This window comes from Odocoileus virginianus, chromosome 16 (assembly GCF_023699985.2).
Source record: "Odocoileus virginianus isolate 20LAN1187 ecotype Illinois chromosome 16, Ovbor_1.2, whole genome shotgun sequence".
NCBI classification, from domain to species: domain Eukaryota; kingdom Metazoa; phylum Chordata; class Mammalia; order Artiodactyla; family Cervidae; genus Odocoileus; species Odocoileus virginianus.
Genome location: NC_069689.1, coordinates 32,649,629 through 32,666,263, shown reverse-complemented (window position 1 = coordinate 32,666,263; position 16,635 = coordinate 32,649,629). Strand labels below are relative to the sequence as shown.

General features: G+C 39.4%; 1 protein-coding gene and 1 non-coding gene across 2 annotated transcripts in view; one reads left to right on the top strand and one right to left on the bottom strand.

Annotated features, from left to right (window-relative positions):
- The window catches only part of AKAP6 (A-kinase anchoring protein 6), a 486,146-nt gene that overhangs the window by 66,121 nt on the left and 403,390 nt on the right, over positions 1-16,635 (top strand). The window lies entirely within an intron of this gene.
- Positions 13,465-13,572, bottom strand: LOC139038903 (U6 spliceosomal RNA). Its single transcript, XR_011492035.1, has one exon. It is a non-coding gene; the product is annotated as a U6 spliceosomal RNA (small nuclear RNA).

Here is a 16,635-nt window from a genome sequence, read left to right as displayed (position 1 = left end):
GGGGAGTGACTTCTCTGAATATACTTTTCTCTATACTTCTGACTTTTAGAACCATGTTAATGTTTGTTTAGTCAGAAAGTCATCCGAAATGGGGAAACTCAGAATATAATAAATAACAAATCTAATGACTATACATGAACAACATAACTATAACAACAACAGTGAATGATCTGGAGAAGGAAAGAATTAATTTTAGCAACTCTGGGAAACTGGGTTTGACTGTATATTGTAAGGCGACAAGACTAAAAGGACTGCACACAATGTTCTCCATTAACAAGCTCAGCTTGTTTCTTCACAGGAGTGCAGCTTAGCAATTTTAAGTCATCAATGGATGCTAAAACTGGTAGAAAAAGTATTTGCATAAGTCAAAGTATCTCTCTATGATATACTTATTAATTTCAAAGAGAAAAATAGTAACTTTATAGTGGAGAAACCTGGCAGACACCCCTTAACCAAATGAACAAAATTAGTATCATCAGTAAATATTGACATATTGACATCGTGTGTCTCCTGTGCTCATACACTGAGAAAGGTACAATATCAAATCTCTGGTATTCTGGACTGAATTGAAAACTTGTATTTAATAATGAGCAAACATCAAACAAACCCAAATTGAGGTTCATTCTGCAGAATAACAGGCCAATGTTCTTCAAAATTATCATGGTCATAAAAAACTTGAGAGCTGCTCCAGGGTGAAGGAGACTATGGAGACATGACAAGTAAATTAAACTCTATGATCTTAAACTGGACCTAGACTGGAAAAAGGACATCAGTGGAGCAAATGACAAAATTTGAATCAGGTTTATAGATTAGATAATAAAATTTTATCGATGTTTATTTTCTTATTTCGACAATTGTACTGTGGTTGTATAAGATGTTAACATTTGGGGAAAAGAAGGGAAGAAGGAATTAACTGGAATTTTTTGTCCTATTTTGCAGCTCTTTTGTAAAGCAAAGTGAAAAGTTAAAGTTAAATTTTTTAAATTCAAATTTTAAGAAATTAAACGAAAATTGTGGCAAGGAGATATTTAAGGACAAATATGGGTTCTAGTCCTCTTCTTGGCTATTACTCTTTCTTTGTATGACTAATAATGATAAAAAGAAAGTATTCTTTAAAAATAGGTACATTGATAAACACTTGAGATTTGTCATGTATTTAAAATTCTAACTGGCGCAGATGAATATATGAGTAAATAATAGAGTGAGGTGTGGAAATTAACTGGAAATGAAATTTTTTAAAGAGAAAACAAATCATGAAGAAAACAGCTACCTTCAACCAGGTTCCTCAGGTTTCAATTACTGCATATTAAAAATCAATAATAACCACCAAGCACTCTCTTCTACAGAGTCATGTTAAATGATAATACTTGTCATAGGTGCATGAATTCTGCTTATTCAAGTATGAAACTCACAGTTGGTAGTATAACATTCATGAAAGTGATTTTCGAGCAGTAGGTGAAGTTGAAAGCCATTTGACACTGCTATTTCAGATGTGTTTCTGATACGCTTCTTCCAAGATGATTTTCTGCTAGAAAGTTTACTGAGCATTCATGATGTGTTGTATGGCACCCACAAGGGATACACTCTTTGCTTGATTGGGGCGAATGTTCTAAACTTCCAAAGATTTAGGATTCCAAAGGAGTCTGGCAAATATGTTATAATGTTAGGGAGATTAAGTTCCCAAACTGGGACCACTGGGGTGGTCTTACAGTTCTACAGGGTGAGATGAAGCATCAGACTCTGAGTCTCAGAAAGAATAAAATAACAAACTTTTTGGGACAGGAAATGTGGGGTCACTGGTGCATGAGAGCAAACAGACTAAACAGTAATCAAGATGACCTACTCTTGAAGAAATTTATATTCATATCACACAACAGCTCTCTTTCCCTCTCTCTTCTCTACACCCGGATGCAAACACGTACGTGCACACACACAGATGCCCCTGAACTTGGCTGCAGCGTGTTTACTTGTTGCATGTGTCTGTTCTTGCTGGGGTGACCTTTGGTTCTAGTCAACTGAAACATGTAGTTTTCTTAAGTTTACTTCTGTTATTTAGTGGGAGAAGCAGTTCCTGTAAATATGGCTTCATTTTTATATAAAAGTCACTGTATTTGTCATTCTTAGCAACTAAAGGAAAAGGAGGAAAAAGACCCTTATCTCTGAAAAATTGTGGGGCAGAACAGTTTTGTCCTTGTGAAAAATCAGGTGTCTGCTTGATAGCGTCATTCGTCATAGAGTGGACTTGTACAAGTTAGGGCCACCTTAGTTTCATTTCATTTTCAAGGCCCCAGTTAGGGCCTTGGTTGCCACAAGTTAGGAGTTGACTTCAGGAATTACTTAATAACAGCATTAGCCTAAAGTTTCTGTGCTCACCTTTTCTAGCCAGGGCTCAGAACAGACCCTGTTCATACCTACTGTATACAATCATGGGAAATCCAGACACATACTCTGTCTCCATTAGGCTAAATATAACTCTGTTTCCTTTTTTCTCCACCTCTGAAAGCACATGAGAAATAAAAGTAACAGGTTTATAGTGATAACCTTGAACCTGCTTTCATTTATTAAGTGGTGAATTATTTGCATATGTTAGTATTTTATAATTAGTAGCAAGTTACTTTCAAAATGTGTCAATTCTGTCTGAGCCCCTGCACTGAAGTGGAGTATTCTGCCCTGGGCGAAACTGCTGCTTGCTTTGATATACAAATGAAATGCTATGTTATCTATGTTGACTTCTAAGGATTGGCCAGAAACTTAACTTTCCCCTCCTTATTTATCTTTCAAAGCCTTCCTGGAGCATCACCTCCATCCTTCATATCTCAGGTGGATTTCATTGCTTTGGTGTATGGCATGTTTACAGTGTGGGCATGTGTCTGTTATTGCCCACTGCCCCCTGCATTGTGCTCACCTGTTCACATATCTGTCCTCCATTTCACTGTGGGTCCTAGAGATGAGGACCCACCCTCATTGTACCCTCTTTGCTTAACATTACCTGGCTTAGAGTTGTTGCTCTAACTAATATCTAGTAAGCTATAGAAATAGCTCCAGGATATATTATTGGTGAGTGAAATACGTCATTAATTATCTATAAGGAGTATTCATGTGACATTGGGGAAATGGCCAGAAGACCTCAGCTATTCCTTAGAAAATTGTATTGTCAGGGGTGGGAGAAGTAGAATAATGGTGGGAAAGTAGAAATAAAAAGGAAATAGTTTTTATTTTTCACTCTACTCCTGAGTTTTCCTGTGAGATTTGATAACTTTCCCTCCAACCTAATTACTGTTCAATGCTAAGGGCTGGAGTTTGTGGTTTTGGCTTTCTAGACTCGTGATATTTAGCTTTAATGGTCATGTCGAGAACAGATGATTTCCATTACTGAGAGGATGTTCTTGGAAATGAGTTGACACCTATCAGTCATTCCTCTTTTCTCCTCTTTAGCTGAAACCCTGACTTTCTTTTGACATCCACCCTCCACGTGGGAGTGGGGGCAACTGACTCCACCCACAGATGTGGTAATGGGCCTGACTGTTCATTCCCATCCTTTCTGCCAGTAATTGGTTCAGGAATGACTTCATGTTGTAATTTGGATCCATGATAAAAGAGAGGAAAGGTGTGCTGGAGACTTCTGGGAAAGCTTTCCCTCACTCTTTTGGGAGTTGCCAGAAGTGAGCCCTTTCTCTCCCACTGGAGGTTTTTGTGTGCAGCTGTGAGATGCAACTGCTGTGAAACTTCACTGACCACATGGGAGAGGGGTGGGATTAATAGAATTCTGGGAAAACCCAAGTCAGGGCTGGCGGATTAGGTCAATGGGGGAACCTGCCCTATGCTAGTTTTCCAGTTAGGTGAGCCAGTTAGCGTTCTCATTGTTTAAGCTAGTTTGATAAGTGTCTGCTGTGACTTGCAGCCAAAAGGATTATAACTTGTTAACAAAACAAAAATTCTCTAGTTTTGAAAAGGTGGAAAGTGGAAACAAAGCAAGACAGTTTGACAGGTGGCAGAGCTTTAAAAAATCAGTTCACTTAAACCAGTGCTTCTCAAACCTGAATGTGTACATTAGAATCATCTGAAGAACATTAAATTGCTGAGAATCGGTCCCAGAGTTTCTGATTCCTTAGCTCTGGGCAAAGACGGGGACTTTTCATTTCTAACAAGTTCCCCAGTGGTGTTGATGCTCCTGGTCCAGGGACCACCTTTGAGAATGACTGCCTTCGAGTTCCTGCCTTTCTTGCCAGGATATCCACGAGTTGAGGGTAGGGCCATGGTGCCAAGAAATAACTCTGGCTGTTTCTGGAGGAGCCACCAAGTGCCTCAAAGCAAGTAAACCCACATAATGGGCCAACTTACAATTGTGGTCATCTTTTTTTTTTTCACTTGTTTATTTCCTTTCAGTTTATTGAGATGTAATTGACATACAGCACCATATACGTTTAAGGTACAGCATAATGATTTGGCTTATATACATCATGAAACGATGATCACAATAACTTTAGTGAACATCCTTCATCTTGAATAGATACAAAATTAAAGAAATAGAAAAATATATTTTTATTTGTGATGAGATGATTGTCTTCTTAAATGAACCATCTTCTTCATGAGAAGAGGATTTGTGACTTAGATGATTTAACACATGGCTCTAAATAGGCTGTAGGTACTCAACAACCCTAGATTAACTTACTGGAAGAAAAGAGCTCTCTGCCAAGCGTTTGTGGTTGGATGTTTTAAGATGAAACTAGGTATAGTACAGAGAAGGCTAAAACTAACACAGGCTGATTATGTAAATAAGAGTTCGCTTAGTTGCTATGAAACTATCAACCTGGGAAACAGTAGTACTGAGATCTCCTCTCTGACGCCTCAGGCTTCTAGCCGGAAAACGAATCATCCGTCACTTGTACCTTTCACACTAACCACACAGTAAATCTCAGATGCCACTCTACTAGCTTGGCAGTGTTGCTTGTGCCTTCAATCACTTATCCCCTATGTAGACACATCTATTCCAAGTTTATAATAAAGGAGACCTTTGTGTTACAGATAGATAAGGAACTCTGACTTTGAAAGAGAAGAGAATCTTCCTGCTCTTTATGTGGCTTGCGTTCAGACAAATAACTGCTTCGTAAACAAGGAACATAATTGGTGTTTGTACAAGGGCCAGAAGTGCTTCTTTGCTTTCTTTCCCAGCAGCAAACACAGGTCCCAAATGCAGCGAGGCTCTGCCTGTCTCCAGTGATGGAAGGATATCTGTGGTGGGCAGGCACGAGGCCTTCTCCCTGGTAGGAAGAGAGTCGCTGCTTCCTCCAAGCCTTTATTTAAACCAGGAGTTCGTTCTCCCTGAGGCAGGGTCAGGCAAGGGCTTCTTGGCTTTCACTTGCCTTTTGTGGTGTCTTTGGCATCAGGTTTTGCCAAGTGATTTACGCATTCTGGAAATGCAGGGAGGAATGTGAAGGAGCGGCCTTTCCCTCAGCCAGGAATGGATTAAGACAGAAGCATCCAAGTTGATGAGCATAGTTTGATACAATCCTGTGCTTTTCAGCTATCCACTTGTTATGTGCAGGTCTCTCCCATGGTTTCAGGCTTCTGCTAGGTCTAGGAGCAGAAGGGGTGTGACAATCTCTGTGAATAAGTACACTTATGATGGTTACTGAACTGCAGGCCTTCACAGCAGCGTTTCTCCAACACTGGAATTGAATTTGTATTTGGTACAAATTGATGATATTCTGCAACTTGCATTTTCCCCTTTTTATATTTCTGCAAGTTATTAGAAATAAATTTTAAGGGAAATGCTCCTTATCTAGAAAACCAGAACAAAAAGTTTTAAATTTGATAAAGAAAACTCACTTTGCTAAAGAGAGGTTTGAGTTTAGTATTTTCTGAAATGCTTGCCTTTGTTGTGAAATACCATGAATGTAAGTATTAAGCTGAAAGGTAAAGATGTTCTGCAGGGCAAGAGATTTCACAAAGCTTTTCATCAAACATGCCCTCCGTATTCTTAAAAACATCATCACCGGTCATTTAGCTGTTGTTCAACTTCTCACCATGTTACAGCAGGCGACAGGACCAAATCTCTCTATGTCCTGGTAGGGGTAGGATTGGATACAGTATAAAGCAGGGCGTTTTGGTGATCCCTTGCTTAGATTCTCAAATTACGAAATGCTTTGTGGAGCAATGATGTTAACCTTGTGCTTTTCTTGCCTCTCTGACAACTTCTGTTGCAACCCAGGATGATTTCTCAATGAGGTCATACATTTCTTGTTAAGAATGATGTGTGTGTGTGCTCAGTTGTATGATAGAGGTTGGAAATTTCCTTATTGCATATCTTTTTCAAATCTGCTTGGTTATTTTATTTTTTTTTGATAGTATCGTGTTCCTGTCTCATATTTTTAATTCTTTCTTTTACTTCTAAAAATAATTTAAAACCTCCTGTTCTGATAATTCTATTATGTGAAGTTCATGTTTGTTGTTTCTTTGAACTTTCAGCTGTGGTGACATTTCCTTCAGGTTTTGTGATTTAGGATTATGAGCTCTTGTCTGTGAGAACCCTGTGTGGCCTGAGATGGGAATGTGTCTTTACAAAGAGGCTTCCTGGTTTCTTTAGTCAGGACCTCAGGGTCAGTGACAATCTGGAAACCAATTTTTATGTTACTTTCTCTGACTGGGGATTTATTGCCCTTGCTAGTAGTGTAAATCCATATCTCAAACTCACTGTGAGGGCAAGCCTCTTGTTGCAAATTATCAGGGGAGTTTTTTTTTTGTCCCCCTTAGAGTTCAGCCTGAGGGAGAGGAGTTTCCTTGTCCTCCATCTGTAGATCGATTTTTTTTTTTTTTTTAGTCTACCTGTTCTCGGAGTGTAGCCCTTTTAGGGTACTGGCTCAATGCTAAGAATCTTAGTTCTCTCACCCCATCTTGTGGCCACCCCATGTATCATTTACATGCAAGTCCCTTTCTTACTGAGAATGGCAGTGACCTCTGTCTAGAATAACAGGAACTTGAGTACCTGTTTTTGAGATTTCTCTCAGTTTTGGGCCTTTGGGGGTTTCCTTTCCATTTCTGAGAGAAGAAAAATGTCTGTTGTATTTTTGGGCCATCTCTTTAGGCTTGGTTTACTCTGAACTCTAAGAGGCAGTTAAGAAGTATCCTCAGGGAAGCCTTATAACCTAGGCAATTCCTTAGAATTCCAGCACCCAAGGAAGACTATAGATTTGAGTATATTTCTCTGGTCAGTCTTCATTTAAATATGAATATAAAGGAGTTCAGAGCCTCCCCAGAATATAGAGACTAGGGCAATCTCCTTCTTTCAGGTCTGGCATAATGAAATGAAAAGTAGGTTAGAGTCAGAAGGCCTAAGTTCAGATCTTGACTTTGTTCTGTAAAATTGGATGTTTACTTAAATTGCTTGAACTTCCATTTCTTAAGCTGTAAAATGGAGACAGTAATACCTGACAGAGATACTGTATAGTGTTAAAGGGTATAGTGAAAGTAAAATAAAAAGTTGGAGTGGAGCAAGCATTCAAAAATGGTAGTTGAATAAACTCTTTGTGACCATCATAATGGTTGGTCTGATCTGTCAACCATTGTCCTGGTCATTGTGGTTGGGAATCCAACACCCATTCTACTCTAGTCTAAACCAGTGGTTCACAAACTGAAGTGCATCTGAATCACCTGGAATTCTTGTTAAAACACAGATTGCTGGGCTTCAATTCAGGAGACTCTGATTCAGTGAGTCTAGAGCTAGTCCTAATAGTTTACCTTGTTCTCAGGTACTATTCGGAGAAGGCAATGGCACCCCACTCCAGTACTCTTGCCTGGAAAATCCCATGGACGGAGGAGCCTGGTAGGCTGCAGTCCATGAGGTCGCTAAGAGTCAGACACGACTAAGCGACTTCACTTTCACTTTTCACTTTCACACATTGGAGAAGGAAATGGCAACCCACTCCAGTGTTCTTGCCTGGAGAATCCCAGGGACGGCGGAGCCTGGACACCACTGAAGTGACTTAGCAACAGCAGCAGGTACTATTGATGGATCAGGGACTGCACTTTGACAACCACTCACATTCTTCCCACTGGTGGTTGGTTTTGGAAGGGGCACATGATCTGAATCTGCTGGAAGAGATGCAAGGGGAAGTCTGCTGCAAGCTTCCAGGAAACATCCCCTCAATCCTGAGAGAAAAATAGGAAAGCTTAGATCTGTTTTTCCTCTGGCCACTCTGTTAGGACGTGATGCCTGGAACTGCTATAGGCATGTTGCCTTCATCCTGAGGATGAAGCCAATCTAGGGTAGAGAGCAGAGCCAAGTGAATCCCAGGGCAGCAGAGCTAGAATCCTGATAGTTTCTTCTTGGCTAGGTAATACTCATGTTTTTTATCATGTGAGGTATTGTATAAATGGGGAGGAAAAAAAAAAAACGTTAAAAAGTTTTTAAGTACACTTTGAGTCAAGAGTTTCCTGGTTGTTTACCACCCAAAATATTCTAAGCGATGTAGCATGGTATTAGTTTGTTGGATCTTATTCTCACTACCCCCAGCTATAGAGTGTCAAAGTACGAGTTCATTTAAAACTATGCTTTCATTTCTGTTTTTGACCTACTTGCTTTCTATGATACTTTCTTCTCCACTGTACCTCTCCCTCCCACCCTCCAGTTTTACCCAGTCCTCTGGGGATATACTCCAATACTGTCAAACTGTGAATCTCTTGAAAGGAGGCAACCACTCCAAACTTGCTTCTCCTTTCCACATATGAGATGGTGGTATCCATTTCTGGTTGAATGTAGGATGACCATTTTACTGGATGTCTTCTTCCTTGTATTCTATTTCTAGAAATTGCTTTTTTTTTTTTTTAACCCTAGCTAATTAGTAACTTAATCTCTTTTCAGACTTTTAATTCCATTTTCTAGACTTTCCCAATCAAGTAAACATTGATTCTACCAGAATTTTAACTGTACCCTGTCCTTCTGTTGTGTGGAATTTTTGCTGGAAGGAATTGCCGCAAGAATCAGGGCTGTGTGATGTAAATACCTAAATCATGCATCATCACGAGGGCTGCAAAGAAAAGGAAAAGAGAGCTGTCTAGGAGCTGAGCCAGCTCAGCACCTCCACATGGAGTCTGAGAAAAGGAATGGTGATTTTACCCCCTTCTTTTTAATCCCAGTTTGGACAGCTTTTTTATTCAGAACATCAAGGACTGTTGACAGTTGAGTGAAAAGAACAGGGACTCATGGGATTGCTAATGAGATAGAAAGCCACCTCAGAATCAAAATAAATTTCTTTCTGTTGGGCTCCTCTGGCCAGGGGAAGATGAGTTAAGAGCTGTAAGCCAATTTCTACTGACAGGTATCCTTGCCCTGGTGAACAGTGTTATGCGCCATCTATTAATAGTTGGCTTCTGAGAGGCCAGGCCAAGGGCTGCCAGCTGTGTGCTGTCCTCCCAGCAGAGAGCTGGGCCGGGGTGAGCATGTTGGCAGGAAGCACAGTATCTGGTTGGAAAATAAGATTCTTGACAATTGCAGCTAACACACAGTATTTCTCATAAAAGTAATTTTCTTCGCCTATAAATCCAGGCAAGTGTTAAAAGGAAGAATTCTATTATTTTCTGATATGAAATGCCATTTCTTGCTTTCTCTGCAATCCTAATCAGCTCTCTAGACCACATCATGTTCCAAGTCTTCTTTTAAAACCTTGCCTGACAACTCAATTTAGAATTATTATTTCTTTCTTTAGAGTCCCTAGAGAAGTAATGACCCTACTCTTATCTTGTCTTATTTTGCAAACTTGACCATACAGCTCTTTGAAGGCAGGAACTATATTATATGTCTTTTCTTAGACTCTCCACACAAGATTCAGCACAGTGCTTTGATTGTAGAAGTCATCCAGTGAAAATATTGGTTTATCAGTTGATTCTTGTTTTTTTAATTAAATGAAGTATATACAGCATTATAGACTTAGGATTCATTTAAAAAGAGAGTTTTCTCACATAAGGCCTATGGATGGACATCTGGTCTTCTGCAAACTCCCTGAAATTGAATGCAAAGTACATACTTTCTGGGGGAAGGGACCATAGCTGTCAGCAGATGCACAAAGAGGTTCCTGATTCTCTCCTAAATGATGAGAATTTATTCGTTTCCTTTTCTGCTGACAAAACTAGGTCCTAATGCCATGTCTCTTGACTACACCAGTAAGGGTTCTCTTGGGATGCCTCAGTTCCCATTTTTAGTCGTTGTTCCTAAAAGAGAAGCAGAAATTAAATGGAATTCATATGTTGTGATAAGATGATATAGTTTTCAATTGCACACCAATAAAAGGATGGTTTTTCTAAGTTCCCGTAGAGATATGGTATGTCTTGGTGATTTGATATATGGGTGCTAAGCCAGATGACCCACTCTTGAATCCCAGCTGTCACTTACTAGCTGTGTGACTTTGGAAAAATTACTTAAATACTCTGAATCTCAGTTTCTTCATCTGAAGATTGGGAACAGCAATAGTGATCTAATTCCTAGGATTGTTCTGAAGATTAAATAAGTGAATGCATGTAGAACATTAAAAACTGTGCCTTACAAACATAGTAAGTGTGATGCATTAGCTTTTTAAAAAAATTATTGCTATTGTTGTTGTTGTTCAACTCTACTTCTCATTTTCATCAATGCAGATTAGTTAAGGTAATTGTGTCTTCAGTGGCCATTTCCACCATCAGATTCTCTCCTGAGTAATTCCATTAGAGTCACATCAGATTGATGAACTGCTTTGTAGGAATCATGTAGTTTTGCTCTTTATTAGATATAATTCTGTTTCCTTGCTTGAGTTTGCTTGGCACTCTGATGTCAAATCCTCACACTGTGAGAGTATTTAAGTCATTTAAACATTATAAGGGCAGAGAACAGGGATGAGTATGCCTTTTCTCCCACATGTTTTTTTGAAAGTTATTAACAAAAGTGTTCATTCTAAGAAATACTTTTAGTAGAAAATTTTAGCTATGTTTTTGGTTGCTGTTAGCTTGGAAATGGATGAAATGAAATGCAGAGGATGTGGACAGATTAAAGTCAGTACTGTCTGTAATTAATTCTTCCCATTAACCTTAAGATTCAGTTCAGTTCAGTTCCTTAGTCGTGTCCGACTCTTTGCGACCCCATGGACTGCAGTATGCCAGGCTTCCCTGCCCATCACCAACTCCCGGAGCTTATTCAAACTCATGTCCATCGAGTCAGTGAGGCCATCCAACCATCTCATCCTCTGTCGTCCCCTTCTCCTCCTGCCTTCAGTCTTTCCCAGCATCAGGGTCTTTTCTAGTGAGTCAGTTCTTCACATCAGGTGACCAAAATATTGGAGTTTCAGCTTCTGCATCAGTCCTTCCAATGAATATTCAGGACCGATTTCCTTTAGGATAGACTGGTTGGATCTTCTTGCAGTCCAAGGGCTTCTCAAGAGTCTTCTCCAGCACCACAGTTCAAAAGCATCACTTCTTCAGCACTCAGATTTCCTTATAGTCCAACTCTCACATCCATACATGACTACTGGAAAACCCATAACTTTGACTAGATGGACCTTTGTTGGCAAAGTAATGTCTCTGCTTTTTAATATGCTATCTAGGTTGATCATAGCTTTTCTTCCAAGGAGCAAGTGTCTTTTAATTTCATATCTGCAATCACCATCTGCAGTGATTTTGGAACCCCCCAAAATAAAGTCTGTCACTGTTTCCACTGTTTCCCCTTCTATTTGCCTTGAAGTGATGGGACCAGATGCGATAATCTTAAGTTTTCTGAATGTTGAATTTTAAGCCAACTTTTTCACTCTCCTCTTTCACTTTCATCAAGAGGCTCTTTAGTTCTTCACTTTCTGCCATACGGGTGGTGTCATCTGCATATCTGAGGTTATCGATATTTCTCCCAGCAATCTTGATTCCAGCTGGTGCTTCATCCAGCCCAGCATTTCGCATGATGTACTCTGCATATAAATTAAATAAGCAGGGTGACAATATACAGCCTTGACGTACTTCTTTCCCAATTTGTAACCAGTCTGTTGTTCCATGTCCAGTTCTAACTGTTGCTTCTTGACTTGCATACAGATTTCTCAGGAGACAGGTCTGGTATTCCCATCTCTTTAAGAATTTTCCAGTTTGTTGTGATCCACACAGTCAAAGGCTTTGGCATAGTCAGTAAAGCAGAAGTAGATGTTTTACTGGATTTCTCTTGCTTTTTTGATGATCCATTGGATGTTGGCAATTTGATCTCTGGTTCTTCTGCCTTTTCTAAATCCAGCTTGAACATCTGTAAATTCATAGCTCACATACTGTTGAAGCCTGACTTGGAGAATCTTGAGTATTAGTTTGCTAGCGTGTGAGATGAGTGCAATTGTGTGGTAGTGTGAACATTCTTTGGCATTGCCTTTTTTGGGAAGATTAAGATTAGCCCTTTTAAAAGGCTTTGATTAATCTCAGAATGTGTAAGTTTAATTTTTAGACATGGTATGACTGTTGAACTCTTAGATCCTAATTTGGGGAGATGCAGAAAAGTGATAGTGATTTTTGTGGAGGGAGATGTGCTAAATGAGGCAATTTGTCCAGTGTTATTTTTACAAGGTGACTGGCAAACTTTGGAGAAGGGAAGTGATGTATAGAGGCTCTGCTGCAGCAAATCATCAGCTAAGTGCACATCCACTTTCCTCTGAATATTGAAAATGTAATTAAACAACTGATATCAACTACTCCATTCCCAGGATCCTAAGACCCTGTGGAATTAGAATATACATATTTAAGGAGGAGAAAAATTTCTGTTTGAGATCTAGGATAAAGAAGAGTAGTGTTGGAAATTGGATTTATAAGAAGTAAGAATATATATTAGTTAGGGTCTTAGTGGAAAATAGTTGACTCCTACAAAGTGGGTAGTTTTCAGAGAGTTTAAATAAATCTAAATGTATAAAGGTATAGACAGGATATCTAGAAATGACAGGGGATAGTGTGGTATCCTCAGGCTACTAAGGAATGAGGGCAGTGCCTGTCCATCCTTGGGTCTGAATGAGCAGGTAATAATCACAATTGAGAGAAGGAGACAGAGAGAGGGAGAGAATGGGTTGGTTGGGGGAAGAATGACTTTGGCCAAAGTCAAAGGATGGCGGGAATGTTAACTGGTATAGCCATTATGGAAAGCAGTATGGAGATTCCTTAAAAAAAAAAAACCTAAAGAAATAACTACCATATAAGTCAGCAACTCCACTTCTGATATATATCTGAAGGAAATGACATCACTGTAGTCATATCCCTATGTCACTGCATCATTATTCACAGTAACCAAGATATGGAAACAGCCTAAATGGCCATCTATGGGTAGATGGATAAAGAAATGTGGTATATTGGAATATTATACAATGGATTACTATTCAGCCATGAAAAAGAAGGAAATTCTATCATTTGTGACAAACTGGATGGTTCTAGAGGATATTATACTAAGTGGAATAAACCAGACACTGAAAGACAAATGTCATTTTTTTTTGAAATATGGAATGCTTCACAAATTTGCATTGTCATCCTTATGCAGGGACCATGCTAATCTTCTCTGTATCTTTCCAATTTTAGTATATGTGCTGCCAAAGCGAGCATGACAAACATCATTTAATCTTACTTATATATGGTATCTGAAATAAACTTACTCAGAAAAAGAGGGTAGAACTGTGGTTGTCAGGGGCAGGGGGTAGGGGAAACGGAGAGATACTAGTCAAATAGTACTAAATTTCACTTATGCAAGATGAGTAAGTTTTCAAGATCCGATGTTCAGCATGGTGACTCTAGTTAATAATACTGTATCATGTATTTGAGAGTTGCCAAGAGAATAGATCTTAAGTGTTCTCACCATACACACACACAAAGTAAATATGTGAGGTGATGCATAGGTAAATTCACTTGGTTGGGGGAATCATTTCACAATGTATACATATTTCCAAAGATCATGTTTTGCACCTTAAGTTTTTTTTTGAAAAATTATTTATATATGTGTTTTGACTGTGATGGGTCTTTTTTGCTGCACACGAGCTCTCTTTAGTTGCAGTGAGCGGGGGCTGCTCTTCATGTGGTGCATGGGCTTCTCATTGCGATGACTCTTTTGTTGCTGAGCACAGGTTCTAGGTGCACGGGCTTCAGTAGCTGCAGCACATGGGCTCAGTGGCTGTGGCTGTCAGGCTCTAGAACACAGTGATTGTGGCACAGTAGTCCCAGCTGCTCCTCGGCCTGTGGGATCCTCCTGGACCAGAGATCAAACCAGTGTCCCCTGGACCGCAGCGTGGATTCTCAACCACTGGACGACCTGTGCACCTTAAATGTATACACTGTTTATCTGTCAATCATATTTCAATAAAGCTGGGGAGAAATGTCAAGGGATATTGTCAGAGTTGGGCAAGACTGCAAGGAAAGGAAGAGATAAATGCCCCGATCTCTTTCTTCTTTCCTGATCACCACCAGTGGTCCAGTAAGAACCCAGTCAGAAGCCAGAGAGCAGAGGAGACTGTTATATGCTCCAAAGAGGTAATGGTATACCAGGCATTTTTGACACTCAGAACAGATAATTTTTTTTTCCATTTATTTTTATTAGTTGGAGGCTAGTTACTTTACAATACTGTAGTAGTTTTTGTCATACATTGACATGAATCAGCCATGGATTTACATGTATTCCCCATCCTGATCCCCCCTCCCACGTCCCTCTCCAATCGCTTTGGGTCTTCCCAGTGTACCAGGCCCGAGCACTTGTCTCATGCATCCAACCTGGGCTGGTGATCTGTTTCACCCTAGATAATATACATGTTTTGATGCTGTTCTCTTGAAACATCCCACCCTCGCCTTCTCCCAGAGTCCAAAAGTCTGTTCTGTACATCTGTGTCTCTTTTTCTGTTTTGCACATAGGGTTATTGTTACCATCTTTCTAAATTCCATATATGTGTGTTAGTATACTGTATTGGTCTTTATCTCTCCGGCTTACTTCACTCTGTATAATGGGCTCCAGTTTCATCCATCTCATTAGAACTGATTCAGATGAATTCTTTTCAATGGCTGAGTAATATTCCATGGTGTATACATACCACAGCTGCCTTATCCATTCGTCTGCTGATGGGCATCTAGGTTGCTTCCATGTCCTGGCTATTATAAACAGTGTTGCAATGAACATTGGGGTGCACGTGTCTCTTTCAGATCTGGTTTCCTTGGTGTGTATGCCCAGGAGTGGGATTGCTGGGTCATATGGCAGTTCTATTTCCAGTTTTTTAAGGAATCTCCACACTGTTCTCCATAGCAGCTGTACTAGTTTGCATTCCCACCAACAGTGTAAGAGGGTTCCCTTTTCTCCACACCCTCTCCAGCGTTTATTGCTTGTAGACTTTTGGATAGCAGCCATCCTGACTGGTGTGTAATGGTACCTCATTGTGGTTTTGATTTGCATTTCTCTGATAATGAGTGATGTTGAGCATCTTTTCCTGTGTTTGTTAGCCATCTGTATGTATTCTTTGGAGAAATGTCTATTTAGTTCTTTGGCTCATGTTTTGATTGGGTCATTTATTTTTCTGGAATTGAGCTGCAGGAGTTGCTTGTATATTTTTGAGATTAATCTTTTGTCTGTTGCTTCGTTTGCTATTATTTTCTCCCAATCTGAGGGCTGTCTTTTCACCTTGCTTATAGTTTCCTTTGTTGTGCAAAAGCTTTTAAGTTTCATTAGGTCCCATTTGTGTATTTTTACTGTTATTTCCAATATTCTGGGAGGTGGGTCATAGAGGATCCTGCTGAGATTTATGTCAGAGAGTGTTTTGCCTATGTTCTCCTCTAGGAGTTTTATAGTTTCTGGTCTTACATTTAGATCTTTAATCCATTTTGAGTTTATTTTTGTGTATGGTGTTAGAAAGTGTCCTAGTGTCATTCTTTTACAAGTGGTTGACCAGTTTTCCCAGCACCACTTGTTAAAGAGGTTCTCTTTTTTCCATTGTATATTCTTGCCTCCTTTGTCGAAGATAAGGTGTCCATAGGTTCGTGAATTTATCTCTGGGCTTTCTATTCTGTTCCATTGATCTCTATTTCTGTCTTTGTGCCAGTACCATACTGTCTTGATGACTGTGGCTTTGTAGTATAGTCTGAAGTCAGGCAGGTTGATTCCTCCAGTTCCATTCTTCTTTCTCAAGATTACTTTGGCTATTCGAGGTTTTTTTGTATTTCCATACAAATTGTGAAATTATTTGTTCTAGTTCTGTGAAAAATACCGTTGGTAGCTTGATAGGGATTGCATTGAATCTATAGATTGCTTTGGGTAGTTTAGTCATTTTGACAATATTGATTCTTCCAATCCATGAACACGGTATATTTCTCTACCTGTTTGTGTCCTCTTTGATTTCTTTCATCAGTGTTTTATAGTTTTCTATGTATAGGTCTTTTGTTTCTTTAGGTAGATATACTCCTAAGTATTTTATTCTTTTTGTTGCAATGGTGAATGGTATTGTTCCCTTAATTTCTCTTTCTGTTTTCTCATTGTTAGTGTATAGGAATGCAAGGGATTTCTGTGTGTTAATTTTATATCCTGCAACTTTGCTATGTTCATTGATTAACTCTAGTAATTTTCTGGTAGAGTCTTCAGGGTTTTCTATGTAGAGGATCTTGTCATCTGCAAACAGTGAGAGTTTCACTTCTTCTTTT